Raw genomic sequence first — 14,807 nt, forward strand, 5'->3', positions numbered from 1 at the left:
TGTTGTCTTGCATTTACCAAGTCACTACGAGGGGACACATTTGAAGTCATGTATAGCAGGAACATCGAGATTTTGAAACACAATCCATTTTTTTTTAATGTCATGAATCGCTCAAGTGAGGGGCACTTTATAAGTTTATTACAGAGTTTTAGCAAAGAGAGAGACATGAAGGTCTGGGGGAACTAGAAGACTTCATGGAAGAGGCCAGGCCTTAAAGAATAATGGAAAGAGGGCCTCCCCGGCGGCACAGCGGTTGAGCCCTGGGTTGCGAAGCTGCCCGCAGCATCTGCAGCGCCAGTTCAATCCCTGGCTGCTCCCCGGCCACCGGAGGAGGGTCCCACATGGCGCGCAGACCTCTCCTGCCGCCCGCTGCTCCCCTCAGCAGTGTACTTCGGTCCTTCTGCCTGCTCTGCTCCCTGCTCTGGCTCTGGTGAATTCTCTCACCCTCCCGCGCTTCTGACTGTACCCAGTGCTTGTATGAATAAATAAAAATAAATCTTTTAAAAAAAAGAATAAAGGAAAGAGAGAACTGATGGAGGCTCTTGCATGTCTAATGTGATTGCTGTGGAAGGGAGGCAAGTGTCCTTTGGTGATACTGGGAATACTGAGAAATAATGACATTTTCAAGCCAGTTGACTGTTGGGCAGGTTTTGGATGCTGTTGATGTCTGATGGAAAGTGGGGTGCATAGCACTGGGGAGGGGGGAGGTCTGGACTGAAAACACATCTGGAAGCCACAAGAGTCCAAGGGATTGAAGAAACTAATCCAAGAGAGCTTATGGCCATCAAGGACAAGATGACTTGGGAAGCAGAGACAATACCCAAGGGACTGAAAAGAAATGATCCAGGAGGCCAAGGGAAAGAGAGTTTTTAAAAGAAAGTGGGGTTCCAGTGCCAGTACTTGGGGTATGAGTTTCTCTGGTCACATCCAAGGTCACTTCCATGACAACTCCAGGTGAGCAAGGCCACAGGGGTGGGCGGTCAGAGGGGTGGTTTGTGGTGGTGACTGCAGAACCACAGGATGCATATGCAGGTGAGGGAAAGACGTCCACACTGTGTGCAAATGATGGGCCGGGGAGTCATTTGGAGGCCTGAGGGGCCTGTTGGGGCTAGGTGAGGAGAGTGGGGAGACCAGGGCATGAGAGACAGAAAGCACAGAAGGCGGAAGGGACAAGGGGTGCTGGGGCCCTGGGCTGCATAGTAAGGTGGGCAGCAGGGCCATCTTCACCAAGAGTGCTCTGGGGAATGAACCCTGAGCAGGATGGAGCAGGAGACCCGCTTCCCAGTTGTCAATTCCTAGCCCTCCGCCTCCCCTTCCAGCAGTGCCCACTAGCAGGCCCACACTCCGACTGCACGGACACTCTCCTGGGCTTCCCCGGGCTGCTTCCCACCGCCGGGGCAGACACGCGTTCCAGGCAGTGGGGTGGAGGCAAGCTCCCAAGGGTCAGCCACAGGAGAAACTTTTCTCCTAATTTGAAGTGTTTTTCTTTTTCAAATGTGGGCATGTTTCCAAGGCTGAGTCCAAAAGACGGGCCCATGTGTGTTAGTACAAAAGTGATACTCGCCCTAATTTGTTCTGGAGCGTCTTGGCACAGCAGACACTGACACTCGATTGCTGTGCTGCAGTCTGGGCATGGGCAGACCACAGGGGTGGCACAGGAGGGGTGTCCTCCAGGCAGAGCTGCCTATTTCCGGCCCCCAAGACCCACTTTGCCTCCCGGGCAGCAGCAACAATGCTCCCAGGCTTTGTAAGTGGAGCACCTATGGGAGCAGATCCTGATGGAGACTTGCCTCATGGATCTCAGAGTGAACTCGTAAGGCTCGTGTGACAGGCAGAGGCTGTGTGGAGCACAGGGAAGCCCTGCTCAGACCCCAGTCAAGGGTTCCTGCTTGGTGCGGGCACTGGAGTTGTTCTCCAGGGAGACATGAGGTGCAGCGACTGAGGGCCTGACCAGATGGGTGTCACGTCCTGATGAAGGACCTCGTCGTAGGAGAAAGGTCCACATTGGGCAGCAGGCCTGGCCTGGTCACCTTATGGTTCTCTGCGGAGTGCTGCAAGGTCAAAGACATGCTTCACAGGATGGGGTCTTGGTGGCTGACACCCTGATATCCAGGGGTAGGGGGCTGAACCCAGACCCGCAGTCAAGGAGGCCCCCCCCCCACAGATAACAGCTGTTACTTTTATTATTATCTTGGGGGAGTGATGAAGCCAGCTGCCTCCTAAGGACACTTGTGTCTGATAGTGAAGGAACATTAATGAGGCAGCCCCTGAGCACAGGGACCAAGGGAGAAGCACTTTGGGTTCTGACACAACCAAACCTAAATTTGGCTTATTCTGATGTGACTAGACTTGTTCCTTCAACAAACATTTACTGAGCTTCAGCTGTGAACAACACTGCCTCTTTGTAGGGTCTGAAGTGAATGGAACTTTGGTGACCAACAAACTGTAATGGATTTAAAAATGTGGCTTGTCTGGCCCATGATGCTGAGACTGGGAACTTGGGGTGGTGTCCCATTACTCTGGACTGGGCTGCTGCAGGGTGGGAGTGGCAGGGGCTCACTCCTTCCATACTCCCAGCCCCCAGCTTGCTGGAGTTTTCTAGATCTCCAGGGTCAGGGTAGCTAGAGGGAGAAAATGGATAGAGCCAAAGTCCTCCTGGATGCCTGCGACCCCCTCTCTGGCCCTTCCTGGAGGTGGTCTCTGTGACCGCTCCCATCCTGGAGTCCGAGTGCAGGGACCCCCAGCATGCAGCTACGCATGAACAATGGGGCAGGTAGCAGAAGCAGCTCTCCCTGCTGGGGTGGGCGGGCATGAAGGGCAGATGGTGACAGCCAGTTTCATTGACATTTCCTTGAATATTCTCGCAGGTGACGTGTGTCTCCAGTGTCCCACACCTGTCATATCTTGCTGTCCGGGGTGAATCCTTAGAGCTTGACATCTTTCACATTTGCCGGCTGCAAGCAAATGCAGCAAACGGACACGATGCAGGCTGGGCCGTGGCCATTGCTCTGAAGACAGGTGAGGAGAGGCAGAAGGATCTTCCAGCTGGCCTTGGAGGTGGGAGGCCTGGGACCCACATCTGCAAAAGGAGCAGTTGGCAGGTGGAGCCGCTGGAGCTGAGACCTTCTGAGAGAGCTGGGGGGCCAGGAGTCTGCCGCTCAGGCTAGGGGTTGGTGCCGAGGGTAGACCTGTCTTGAACGCTGGCCCTGAGCTGAGCAGTGTGACCAGGAGCAGGTCTAGCTCCTCCGGGCCACTTCTGACCCAATTGTTTCCTGACCGGTGGACATTGATGACCACAACTTTTTCTCCTTTAAATTCTCCCAGGAGATTCTGAGCTCCTTGGAGTAAAGAGCTGATATGGACATATAATGGTCTACTTTTATTAGAGTAAAACTGGGTGCTCATGTTCAGGGATAGATACCCAAAGGCACATTAGATCTAATAACCCCAATTTCAATAAAATGAAACATTTTAGAAGACAAACAAAAAACTTTTACCCTTTTCTCCCCCTGCTTACTTTTTATTCATTCATTCATTTATTTATTTTTAAGGAAATAGCTTTGAAGAGTCCTGGAGCCTCGATGTGGGAATAGGGTGAATTCCTCTGTCTGGGAGCGGGAGGCTTCTCTGTTGAGTGCAGATGGATTTGGGCACAGGCAACAATAGTAACAAATGTAGCCTAGTCTTCTCCTTTGATGTGCGAAGATTAAACATCATGTCAAGTGAGCCTGGGAGCTTGACTGAAACGTGATAATATGGAAGCCTGATACTTTGGGGCCATAGCCCTATAAAGATAAAAATCAGATTATCAGTGACAGTTTCCAGTTTAGAAGAAGTCTTAGGATGTGTTTGATCAGCAGGTCCCATGCAGACACCCCTGCTTGCAAACACATGCAGACCACATGCTTGCAAAGAGGCTTGCAAAGACTCAGTTTGTAAGGCAAATGCAGCGGAGCAGTCTGGCCTAGAGAGTCCTCATGTCTCAGCAGGAGGCAGGGCATGAAGCCAGTGCCACTAAGAAGTGCTCCCCTCCTCTCATGCTCTGCCCTGGTGTTTTTGGGCTGAGAGGAAGTCGCACACGGAGGTGGAGTCTGGTTGCAGCCTGTGGGGGAGGGGAAGTCTCTCATTTGGTGGGAGAGAAGCGGCAGGACCTGCATCATCACAGAGTAGGCCCTCAGTGGGCTCAGTGCAGATACTTGGAGTGATGAAAAGGTTGGAAAGGGAAGTTTCCACATCTGAGCATGAGCCTGGGTTGGGGGTTTTGGGGAATCCTTGTCGGGAGGGTCTAGGAGTAGGGTTTGAGGGTGCTGGGAGAAAAAGCATAGGTATGTGTGTGGGGCCAGGGTCACCATCCTCTGTGGGGTATTTCCCCATTGGTGCCTCCAAGAGTCTGGGGGACACAAAGGCTCTGTTTCATTTGTCATGGATGAGTAGGCCCAGGCTCACACACAAGGGTGTATTCGGAATTGATATTTGAACCTCAGCCCTTGACTCCAAGTTGCTAGGTCTCCTGACCATGGAGCATTTCACTTGTCACCTGGATGAACCCCACTGCAGAGCCCGCCCCTGGCCTGCCTTCTCACTGTTGGCTGTAACAGGCAGAATGACCAAGCAAGGGATTTGAGGTTCCTGAACAATCCATCACTTAGCAGAGGTGATGTGGGCCTGTGAAGTTCCCTTCTGGGACGCCAGGCCCACAGCTACCTGCACTGGGACTCCAAGGACAGAGGATGGGAGGCTGGTGTTGGCTTTCAAAGATGGACATGGAGTGCTGCTCCCTGAGCCAAGTGGGACTCAGTCCTCTGTCCCTCCTTTGTCAGTGGTGGAGGGCCAGGCCTAGGGTTATGCCAGTCTGGGAAGGCCAGTCTTTTGTTTGCACACAGGATGGCCTCAAATGGTGGCTGTTCTGGGCTCATCGCCCATGGTGGTAGCAGCTTGTGTGTGGGCTTAGCCTAAATCACAGAAGAGGGATGTGGATATTTGATTAAATGCTTCCTGTGAATGAGGACAAAGCTTTGCTCTTGACCAGGTCACTAAAGGTGCTTGCACAAGTGGAAATGTTCTCAGGAGCCTCTGGATGGCCCTCATGGTGCTGGGGACACCCTCAGAGGGCCCTCCATGGAGGACCCACTGAAGAAGGCTGGGAGATGCGGACTGCCTTTGTGCGCATGCCCCTGGACATGGCCCTTGGAGGGGAGGAGGGCCACTTCCCAGGGCATGAAGATTCATCTGGAAAAGAACATTCCCTGGGGTTCTGAGGGCAGGAAGCAGCTCTCCCTTCCCCTGGATTTGGATGTAGCATCCAGAGTTCAGCTGGCCCTGGCCTCACAGGGCCTTCTCTCCTGGTGAAATCACACCACAGACAGGGAGACAGATCTAACTGCTCCCTCAGAGAATTTGGGGGTGAGATAAACTTGAGAATCTCTGCTCCAATTCTTGCTATTCTCAGGTACAAAGAAATAAATATAGATTCATTTCTAGTGGCCACAATCATGCTGTGCCCCTCATCCCTGCCACACCCACAGCCCTCCAGGCCTTCAATTTGCCCTCGAGCCCAGAGCCTTGAGAAGTCTGTCTTTTCCAAAGGTTGATCCTACCCCAGGCTGAGGCTCTATGCTCCATGCCAGGGCTCTATCTGTCTCCTGCTCTCACTGTTCCAGTCTGCCTTATAAAGAGGGACCTTCCGGTACCTCTTTGAAAGGGTGCATTAGGTTTGTTCCAGGCTCTGTTTGATGTCCATTTATCTAGAAATGCACACAACCACAGAGACTGGTGACTAGATATGGGTCTCCTCCCTGTGAGGAGAGTTGGGGATCACAGTGCAGCCTGGATCACTTGAGAACAGATGAGAGGGGGCACCTAACTGTCATTCTGCCCACTTCTGGTTAGTCTCCCAAACAGGAACTTTGATCATGGTCAACCTGTAACCAAAGTCTCTTCCTGTGTCCCCAAGGACAGCAAAGCCACAGTCACATGTCACTGTGGTCTTCTGAGAATACTGGTCACACCTCCGCAGGCCTGGAGCACTGTCCACATTGGTGTCCTGGGCTGACTCTCACCTGCAACCATTTGGACCATTTTTGAGTCAGACATAGTCTAGAAATGTGCGTAAGGACACATACAGCTCTGTACTCCTGACTTGAAACATCACCGCGAGTCAAGTCTTGCTCGGGCTGCTTCCGGGGCCAGATCGCTCAAAGCCTGCACAGTCATTCTGCTTCCCTGGTGGTCTTCTATTTTAACTTCTCTGTGAGCCTGGTGGGTTAAATGTATGATCAATATTGGTCACAAATACCCCACTTTTTGCTCTTAGACTGAAATAACGTGACTGCCTCCCACAGCAAGTTGTTGAGCACATTGTCACCCAATTACTACCACCCTAATTTTGGTGGAACATTTTCTAACTTTGACATTGACTAGTATTTGATATCAATTGTGGAACATAAAGCCAAAAGATAGGCTCTTTGACAAAAATAACATCCCACATATCTCAAAATAGCAGTATTTTCTCTGTCAACCCATGTTCCTGGCCAAATATGGAAAGAGAGATCCACTTTTACAGAGCTGGTTTGAACCTTTGAGTAAGACAATGTTGTATAAGGAGGCTTGATACCAACATGTCCTTTGTTTGGCTGTGGGCTCTACTTCACATTTGTACAGGCTGCCAAAGCACTTGGCTTGCATCCTCTGATCCGAGGTGGGGGTACAGGGTAATTGCCCAGATGTATGCGAGGCGGGAGGGCGGCTGTCTGGGAGCCAGGGACTCCAGACCTGGGGGAGGAGGTAAGTGGGACCAGACTTGGGAGACCAGGTGCCACCTGACTACCCACAGACACCTCCGCTGGGCTCCCTGGGGTGCCAGGGGGCATCCAGGCTCCAGAGAACTCTCGTGACTCTGTTAGATCAGAGGTTGACACCCAGGCTTGACTACACAGCGTCATCGGCAAAGCCTGGGTGGCCATGGAGTTTCTCTCTGCTGGGCAATGCCTCCTTTTTGTTCAGAGCTCATTAGAGACCCCCCTCCCTCTGAAAGGCACTGTTTCATGTGCCATTTTCAATTTATCCATGATGCTCCTCCAAAGGGCTCATCAGGAAGAGAGGGTGTGCTTGTGAAACAAGAGCCCCAGACCGCAGTTCTGGGCACAGCATCTCACTGCGCTCGGGAGGAAGAGCTGGCAGGAGCAGAAGACAGGATGCTGTTTTCAATTCTCCCTTTGGCTCTGCATCCGAATGTGTGTGGTGTACACCCTATTCCAGGAGGAATAGGAAGGTCAATTTCAGTACTTTGATGTTGGCTTTAAAAAAAATGGAAGAAATCAAATACAGACTTCTGAAAGATTAACAACTGCAGGTTTGCAATGCTTTGCTTTTGTATTTTGGAAAATGTGAGAAGACCTGGGATGTGCGTCTCCTTCTCCTTAAGCTGATTGACATCTTCTTCTCCTGCTTCTTCACTAGATACCAGGTCAGTGTCTCTGCTGTCCTGAAGCTGGGCAGTCCTGGGAGGTGGATTGGTAGATGTGAGTGACAAAGACTTGACTCGGGCTACCAACCCTGACCCCCACCCCCCTCTCCCACTCCCCAGGGCCTGACGATGAAAGCACCGGGTGCACGTGTAAGCGGAAATGGGCTTATGATGTGTCTGTTTCCCTTGGCATCCCCAGCCCTGTCTTCCCTGTACGAGAACTCTGAGACAAGTTTCTGCCTGCTCTCCTTCTTAGTGTTTGCACCCATCTGCTCGCTTCTTGGGAAGTCAGGTCCTGTGGCTATATTTACAGACACCTCCGTGCTGTCTGAGGAACAGAGGCCCTTCCTGGGATTGACAGGTGGCTCTATTTCTCATGGATTGCATCATGTTTGGGGGCACAGGTAATCACGGAAAGTTGAAAGGGACCTGGGGGAAAGTTCACAGAGGAGGTTTCTGAGTGTAAATAGTTTTTGAAGCTCACTCCCAGTTTGCATCAGGAAAAAACCTGTGTTCCAAGAAGGTGGACAGTGAACTCACAGTGTTACTGACCCAACTGCAAGATGGCAGCCGCTACGATAGTCACTGCTGGATCTCAGGGACAATGGCTGAGGACCATAGCCCCAGCTGATAGCCTCATTGGCCAGGGATTGCCAAGTGGACAAAGGAACTGGAAATCAGAACATAGGAGCTAGGAATAAAGACCGTGCAGCAGCCCCCTCAGAAGCACACACCTGTGTGGCCTAATATTGGGGTACAGCTGGAGGTACAGGAGTGAAAGAATTCACCAGAGGCAGAGTGGAGAACAGAAAAGGTGGATATATTAAAATACCCTGCAAGGGAGCAGGGGGTGAGATGGTTTATATCGTCTGTGCAGGAAGAAGGATTTGGGACCCCTTTCATAACCCGTTTTCACTGGCTTTTTCATGACTGAGGCAGCAGGTGTCTGCCAGTTGCCATCTGCTGGGACGCCAGGTTTGGGTGGGCCTTCTGCACAGGAGGGGTCCTGCCTGGTTCTGTTTGCCCTGTTTGCGCATTTCCCGGAATTCTCCAGAGCCCCCTATTGGTCATGTAGACCGTTGGCCAGGTTCCCGTGGCAACTCTGTTGGGTTCCCTTGCTGATCTATTTCGTTTCTCTCACCACAGTTTAGCTGAGTAAGATGTGGAGCCTGTTTTAGCTCTCCTAGACGATACCCTGACCACATCCCCTTACAGAACGGGCGGGGGGACAGTGGGAAAGTTGAGCCAGACTCTGCCAAGGCGGTGCTCACAGCTGAGCAGTGCCACTTGCTGTGCTCTGGGTGCAAAGTTTTCCTAAAGTAAAAATGGATTAACTGAGAAAGCTACATCTTTATTTTAGAAAGGCAGATATTTTTACAGCCCCAGTCTCCACATGGGGCCTTCTTAGGAGACAAACTGCCCCTGGAGCCAGGACCACAACCAGAGGGTCCCTGCAGTCAGAGACCTGGCAACCCCCCCTCGATGGCATTCTTGATTCTGACCCCAGAGCCCATTTGTTCTATTGCTTTCTCCACTCCTGTTTCACTTATTTCCATGGGTGCGCTGAAGAGATGGGTCCAACTCCCAGGATAATGTGACTAGGGAAGGGATATTCATGGGGGAAGAAACCGCAAAATAAACAAACAAACAAAAAACGCTGGGCCTCCCTGGTGGCACAAGGAGTTAAGACACAACCTTTGAAGTTGTCTGCAGCCTCTGCAGCATGGGTTCAATCCCTGGCCAGGGGAATCCCACATGGTGAAAGAGACCTCTCCTGGCTTGCCCACTGCTCCCCTGAGCAGCGTATTTTAGTCAGTCTTCCTGTTCTGTTCCCCACTGTTTCTGGTGACTCCTCTCACCACCCTGCCCCCCGACCTCTTGCCTGTACCCCAGTTCTTGTATGCATAAATAAATAAAAAAAACCCATCCTTATCAATAGTTAACTGTTTCTTTCTCTGCACGCTGGCTTACGCATTTGGAATGCCATAGGCATTCCTGTTAGCCCACTTAACTCATAAGGAAATCGAGGCAGAGAGTGATGGGCCTCATCTGAAGTTTGTCTCACTACTATTGTTGGGAGATTTGAATTCTGATCTGTGCTTGTTTCACACATGATAGGATCAGAGATAGAAAAGGAAATAACTCTGAGATTCTGAACGTCCTTTCAAAAGCATCTTGTAGGTGAAAGCAAAGTTCAAAGCTTTATCTATGCCTGTGTCCTATAATTATGGAATCAAACTTCAAGGCATAACCAGATTCTTGAACTATAGTGACAGAGTAAAAGTCTCAATGACAGACAAGGAGTTTAATAGGGAACCAAATGAGGATTCTAACCTAGAACACAGTTCGAAATGACAAGTTTGAATTTAGTTTATATAGGCAGGATTAGAGCGTCATTGACAGGTGTAATTGTTCTTGAGAGGGGGTGGTTCTGGTTCTGAGTAATTTTGACCTAAAGGTACATTGATGCTATCTATGTGTAGACAAAGGCAGTGGATTTAATCTCTTTCTTTCTGAAGAATGCACCGTGGAGATGCAAAGGCTCCCTGCCCATTGTTTAAACCTTCTTTATCCAGTGGGCTCCTTAGTTAATAGTGGGGCTGGAAAGGCTGATTTTACCGCAGGTTTTGCAGAGCTGTTTCTCAGACCTCAAGTCTGTGCAAATGGCTTTGCTCTCTTGTCTGCTAGAGCAGGGAGGGATGTTCCCAGAACATTTTACAGTCTGTTCACAATGTGCTGCTTAACAACAGGGATATGTTCTGAGAAATTTGTTGTTAGGTGATTTCACAGTTAAGTGGCTGTCAGAGAGTGCACCTACACAGATCCAGCTGGCAGAACCGCCACGCACTGGTCTTCATGGGGTTGCCCGAAGGGATGTTTGGTCCTGAGTTCACCAAATGTTGGGTCAACCTGCAAGAACTGAGATGACCTGTGCTATTGCCATTATTTTCAGAAAGAGGTGATCCAAAGGAGGTGGTAGCATGTGAGGGGTACGTAGGAACCCCCAAACTTGTATGCTCTAAAATGGAGTCCTGCCATCACTGCATAAAGACAAAGCATTCTCTTAGCGTGATCAATCTTTAATAGCTTAATGTGCATACAAAAAGAGAAGACTTTTCAGGGCCTCCCTGGTGGCGCAAGGGGTTAAGACGCAACATACAAAGCTATCCTCAGCCTCTGCAGCATAAGTTCAATCCCCGGCCAGGGAGCTACCCACGTGGCGCAGCAGAACTCTCCTGCCTTGCCCACTGCTCCCCTCAGCAGTGTCTTTCAGTGGATCTACCTGTTCTGCTCCCCACTCTGTCTCTGGTGAATCCTCTCCCCCCACCACACCTCTGGCCTGTACCCCAGCTCTTGTATGAATAAATAAATAAATCTTTTTTTTTTTTTTTTAAAAGAGAAGACTTTTCCCACAAACACCCAAATTACCCATCCCCTTGTAGGTAAATGACCAACCAAACAGGGTTGTCTCAAAGCAGGGCTGCTGACTTCTCAAAACTTGCCACAAATCTATGTGCCTACTGGCAGGAAAGAGGTTCTGAAGCAGGTCCCAGAGGGCTGGGACAAAAGGAGATTCCACATTACCCATGTGTCACTTCCAAGTCTCTTTTCCACGAGTCTCCTTCCAGCAAAGGAGTACAAGGCAGCTCAGCAATGCCTTTGTAGCCCTCCATGGAGGACCCACAGAAGCAGACTGGGAGACGTGGTCTGCCTTTGTGCGCATGCCCCTGGACATGGCCCTTGGAGGGGAGGAGGGCCACTTCCCAGGGCATGAAGACTCACCTGGAGAGGAACATTCCCTGGGGTTCTGAGGGCAGGAAGCAGCTCTCCCTTCCCCTGGATTTGGATGTAGCATCCAGAGTTCAGCTGGCCCTGGCCTCACAGGGCCTTCTCTCCTGGTGAAATCACACCACAGACAGGGAGACAGATCTAACTGCTCCCTCAGAGAATTTGGGGGTGAGATAAACTTGAGAATCTCTGCTCCAATTCTTGCTATTCTCAGGTACAAAGAAATAAATATAGATTCGTTTCTAGTGGTCACAATCATGCTGTGCCCCTCATCCCTGCCACACCCACAGCCCTCCAGGCCTTCAATTTGCCCTCGAGCTCAGAGCCTTGAGAAGTCTGTCTTTTCCAAAGGTCGATCCCACCTGAGGCTGGTGGGGAGTTTATAAAGCACTCTCTCATTTCTGGCTGATGGCGACAGCTGTGAGGTGCTGGCACTTCTTTGCTATTTCGCATCAAAGATTCATGGTACAAAATACATTAAAAATGTGTTTCTAGAAGACAAGTATGAACAAATAGAAGGAGCTTAGCCATCAACCAAAATGACTGTTAAGCGAACTTGGGCACCCCATTACCGCACTTGTCCTTTTGTGTGGGTGGGGTCCTGAGCTGTGGAGGGGGCAGGGTGGACTGCAGAGTGCCATTAGAAGAAAGTGCTGTGTGGGTTGACAATCACATCTCTAGTTTTGCTTAGTCAGATCCCCTGGCTGCTTCATTAAAGTCGTGGAGCTCTGCTTCCCTGTCAGATGGAGATATTTAACAGTGATATATGGCGGGCCCACAGCCAATTGAGGATAGATTAGTCAATAGCTCTGCAAATGAAGAAAAGGCACATCATGGAAAAGGCACATCATGGAAACGTGATGTCAAATCTTCGTGGCAAAATCAAGCTTTTATTTTAATTTTTTGGAGGTGACTATAAAATTGACTGCATGGCCTTTATTTTTATGTAAAATAGTCACAGGGTTACAAAAAAGACTGAGCAGATATTTGGATGGTGTGGGGAACCCTGAGTGTGTGGTTGGGGTCTGGTGGAAAGTTTGTATGTGGAGGACAGTGCCTCGGCCAGGGGGCATTGACCGCTCTCTGGCCTCCATGTCAGGCTGTCCTATTGACCTTTGGCGATGTGATCATGAGTAAATCCCCATGCAGTGTTCAGTATTGTAAAGGGCAGGAATGGACACAGGGCAGGTTTTCTGATCCAGCAGACAGGGTTAAGGAGGAGTCCTGGAGCCCTCAGTGGTTTTTGCAGGCTTTTTTATTGGGATTACCAGGTACATGGCAGGCAGGGGTGCTGGGGGGTTGGGAGGCTGGCAGTCCTCCCAGCCCCCAGCAAATCCTCACTCTATCTGGGCTCTCTCTGGTGTTCTTGTAGTGGCAGAAAGGACACTGAGCAGGTTTTCTAGGATCCAGCAGACCGGGTAAAGGAGGAGTCGGAGTCCTCAGTGGTTCTTTGCAGGTCTTTTATTGGGATTACCAGGTACACGGCAGGCAGGGGTGCTGGGGGGCCGGGAGGCTGGCAGGCCTCCCAGCCCCCAGTAAGTCTTCACTCTACCTGGGCTCTCCGGCCTTCTCTGCTTCTCTCTCAGCTTTTGTTCAGTCTCGGCTTCTTGGCTTCTGCTGGCGTCCCCGTGACACTGCCCTTAAAAGCCCAGTCTTAGCCCAGGTGAATCCCATCTACCTATGCCCACACCCTACTCCAGGTGCCCGCCGTCAGGCATGCATTCAGGACCGCAAGGATCCATCATCTATCCTGATGGTGGGAGGGCAGAAAAGCCTGACATTTTTCCTTACCCTACAAGTATCATATCACATCCCATGTAATCTGAACAAGGAAACACACTGTGTGCTTGGAGTCCAGCAGCTATTTAGGGTTTCTGGACCCAAATCCAACACGAGTGTTTGGAGGCTTGCCCACACCAATAAGTAGTGCTCTGACATCACCAGGGAGTCTGAGGGTCCAGCAAAATGCCAAGACTGTCTACCTGGAGAGAGCATCAGTTTCCACAGGTGAAGGGGCTCAGTCTCCAAGACCATCCTCCACTTCAAGTGCCAGCTGTAAGTACAGGCTCTTACCATTGCTTCTCACCAATTAGTTATACGTTGGAAGTTTCCACACTCCTCAGGTGCCAGTCATAAGCCCAGATTATTATCTGAGTTCCTGATCAGCTGACCGTAAGTCAAAGGGTCCTACAAGGCCGTCCTTAAGTTCCATTAATTTTCCAGAGTGGCTCAGAAGACTCAAGCACCATTTATTCACTAGATCATTGACTTATTACAAAGGAAAAGTCGGATGGAAGAAGCACAGGGCACTGTATGGGCAAGGGGTGTGGACTGACAGGGCACGCCACTCTCCCAGAGTCTCCACATGTTCACTACCCTGGAAGCCTCTCCTTTTGGATATTTATGGATGCTTCACACAAGCATGGTTCATTAAATCATTGGCCATTGGCAATGGAACTAAATCTCCACCCCTCTCAGTAACCTAGAAATGTCATTGTAGGTCTGGAAGTTTCAAACTTCTAAGTACTTGGTTGGTTTTCCTGAGAACCAGCCCCCATCCTTAGGTGCTTCCCCAAGTCACCTCATTAACAAAAGGTCTTTATCACTCTCCACACTTGGGAAAGTCCAAGCACTTGGGTAAATGTGAGCCAGGAACTGAGGCTGAAGAGCAAATAGGTGTGAGAAATATATTTTAGTTCTCTGAATGATGAAATAAATATTTCTTAATAACTCATAACATTGCTGCAGCCATGGTAAATTCCAAGGCAGTTTGAAGTCTACTGAGGTTAAATTGATAGAGAGAATAAATATTTATAATGAGAAAACATGGTGCCGATAGTGTCTGTTGATGAGTTGCACTTTCTAAGACTGGAGACCCCGCAGCATTTGGCACGAATGTAGCATGACCTTGATCGCCCACTGGAATTCACTTTCTTCTCTCCAGAGGTCCTCCCATACTGTTTATTCCACTTGTTACATGCTGTGCGCACACCTTTCTTTTGCTAAAGAAGGTGGAAGGCAGGTCTTGCTTATTTTTAAAACTGTAGGGGTGGAGGAGAAATTTCCTCTGCCCCTCTGGGTTCTTTTCTGGCTGGTAGAGAATCAAATTAACATCACACAAATCAGTAGGAGAAAAGAGCAAATTTAATTACATAATACAGAGAATCCAATCCATGTGTGGATGAAGATTCTAAAGTAAATGAGGCAAAATAGTGACATTTATATCCTGAGCTAAGGAATGGGACAGGGGCCTTGTGCCACAAAGAGAGAAAGGAGGGGACACATGTGTCAAGGAGATGGTGACTCAGATCATGAAGACCAGATACTCTGTAATTACATGCTTGCCCTGTCATATGGCTGTTTCTCTGATAGAAAAGCCAGCTCTGATAAAAATCCGAATTCTGGGTAATATCCCCATTTTATATTCTTCTAGGTAAAAAAGTGTTAAAATTTTCTCTTGAGCTTGCAGAGCTTCTACTGACCTCAGCTCAAGTTAATCCTATTTAGTTCCATTGCCAATGGCCAATGATTGGGAAGGCCTATTTTGGACACT

The sequence above is a fragment of the Talpa europaea genome (genome assembly GCF_964194135.1).
Source record: "Talpa europaea genome assembly, chromosome: 7".
Classification (NCBI taxonomy): Eukaryota; Metazoa; Chordata; class Mammalia; order Eulipotyphla; family Talpidae; genus Talpa; species Talpa europaea.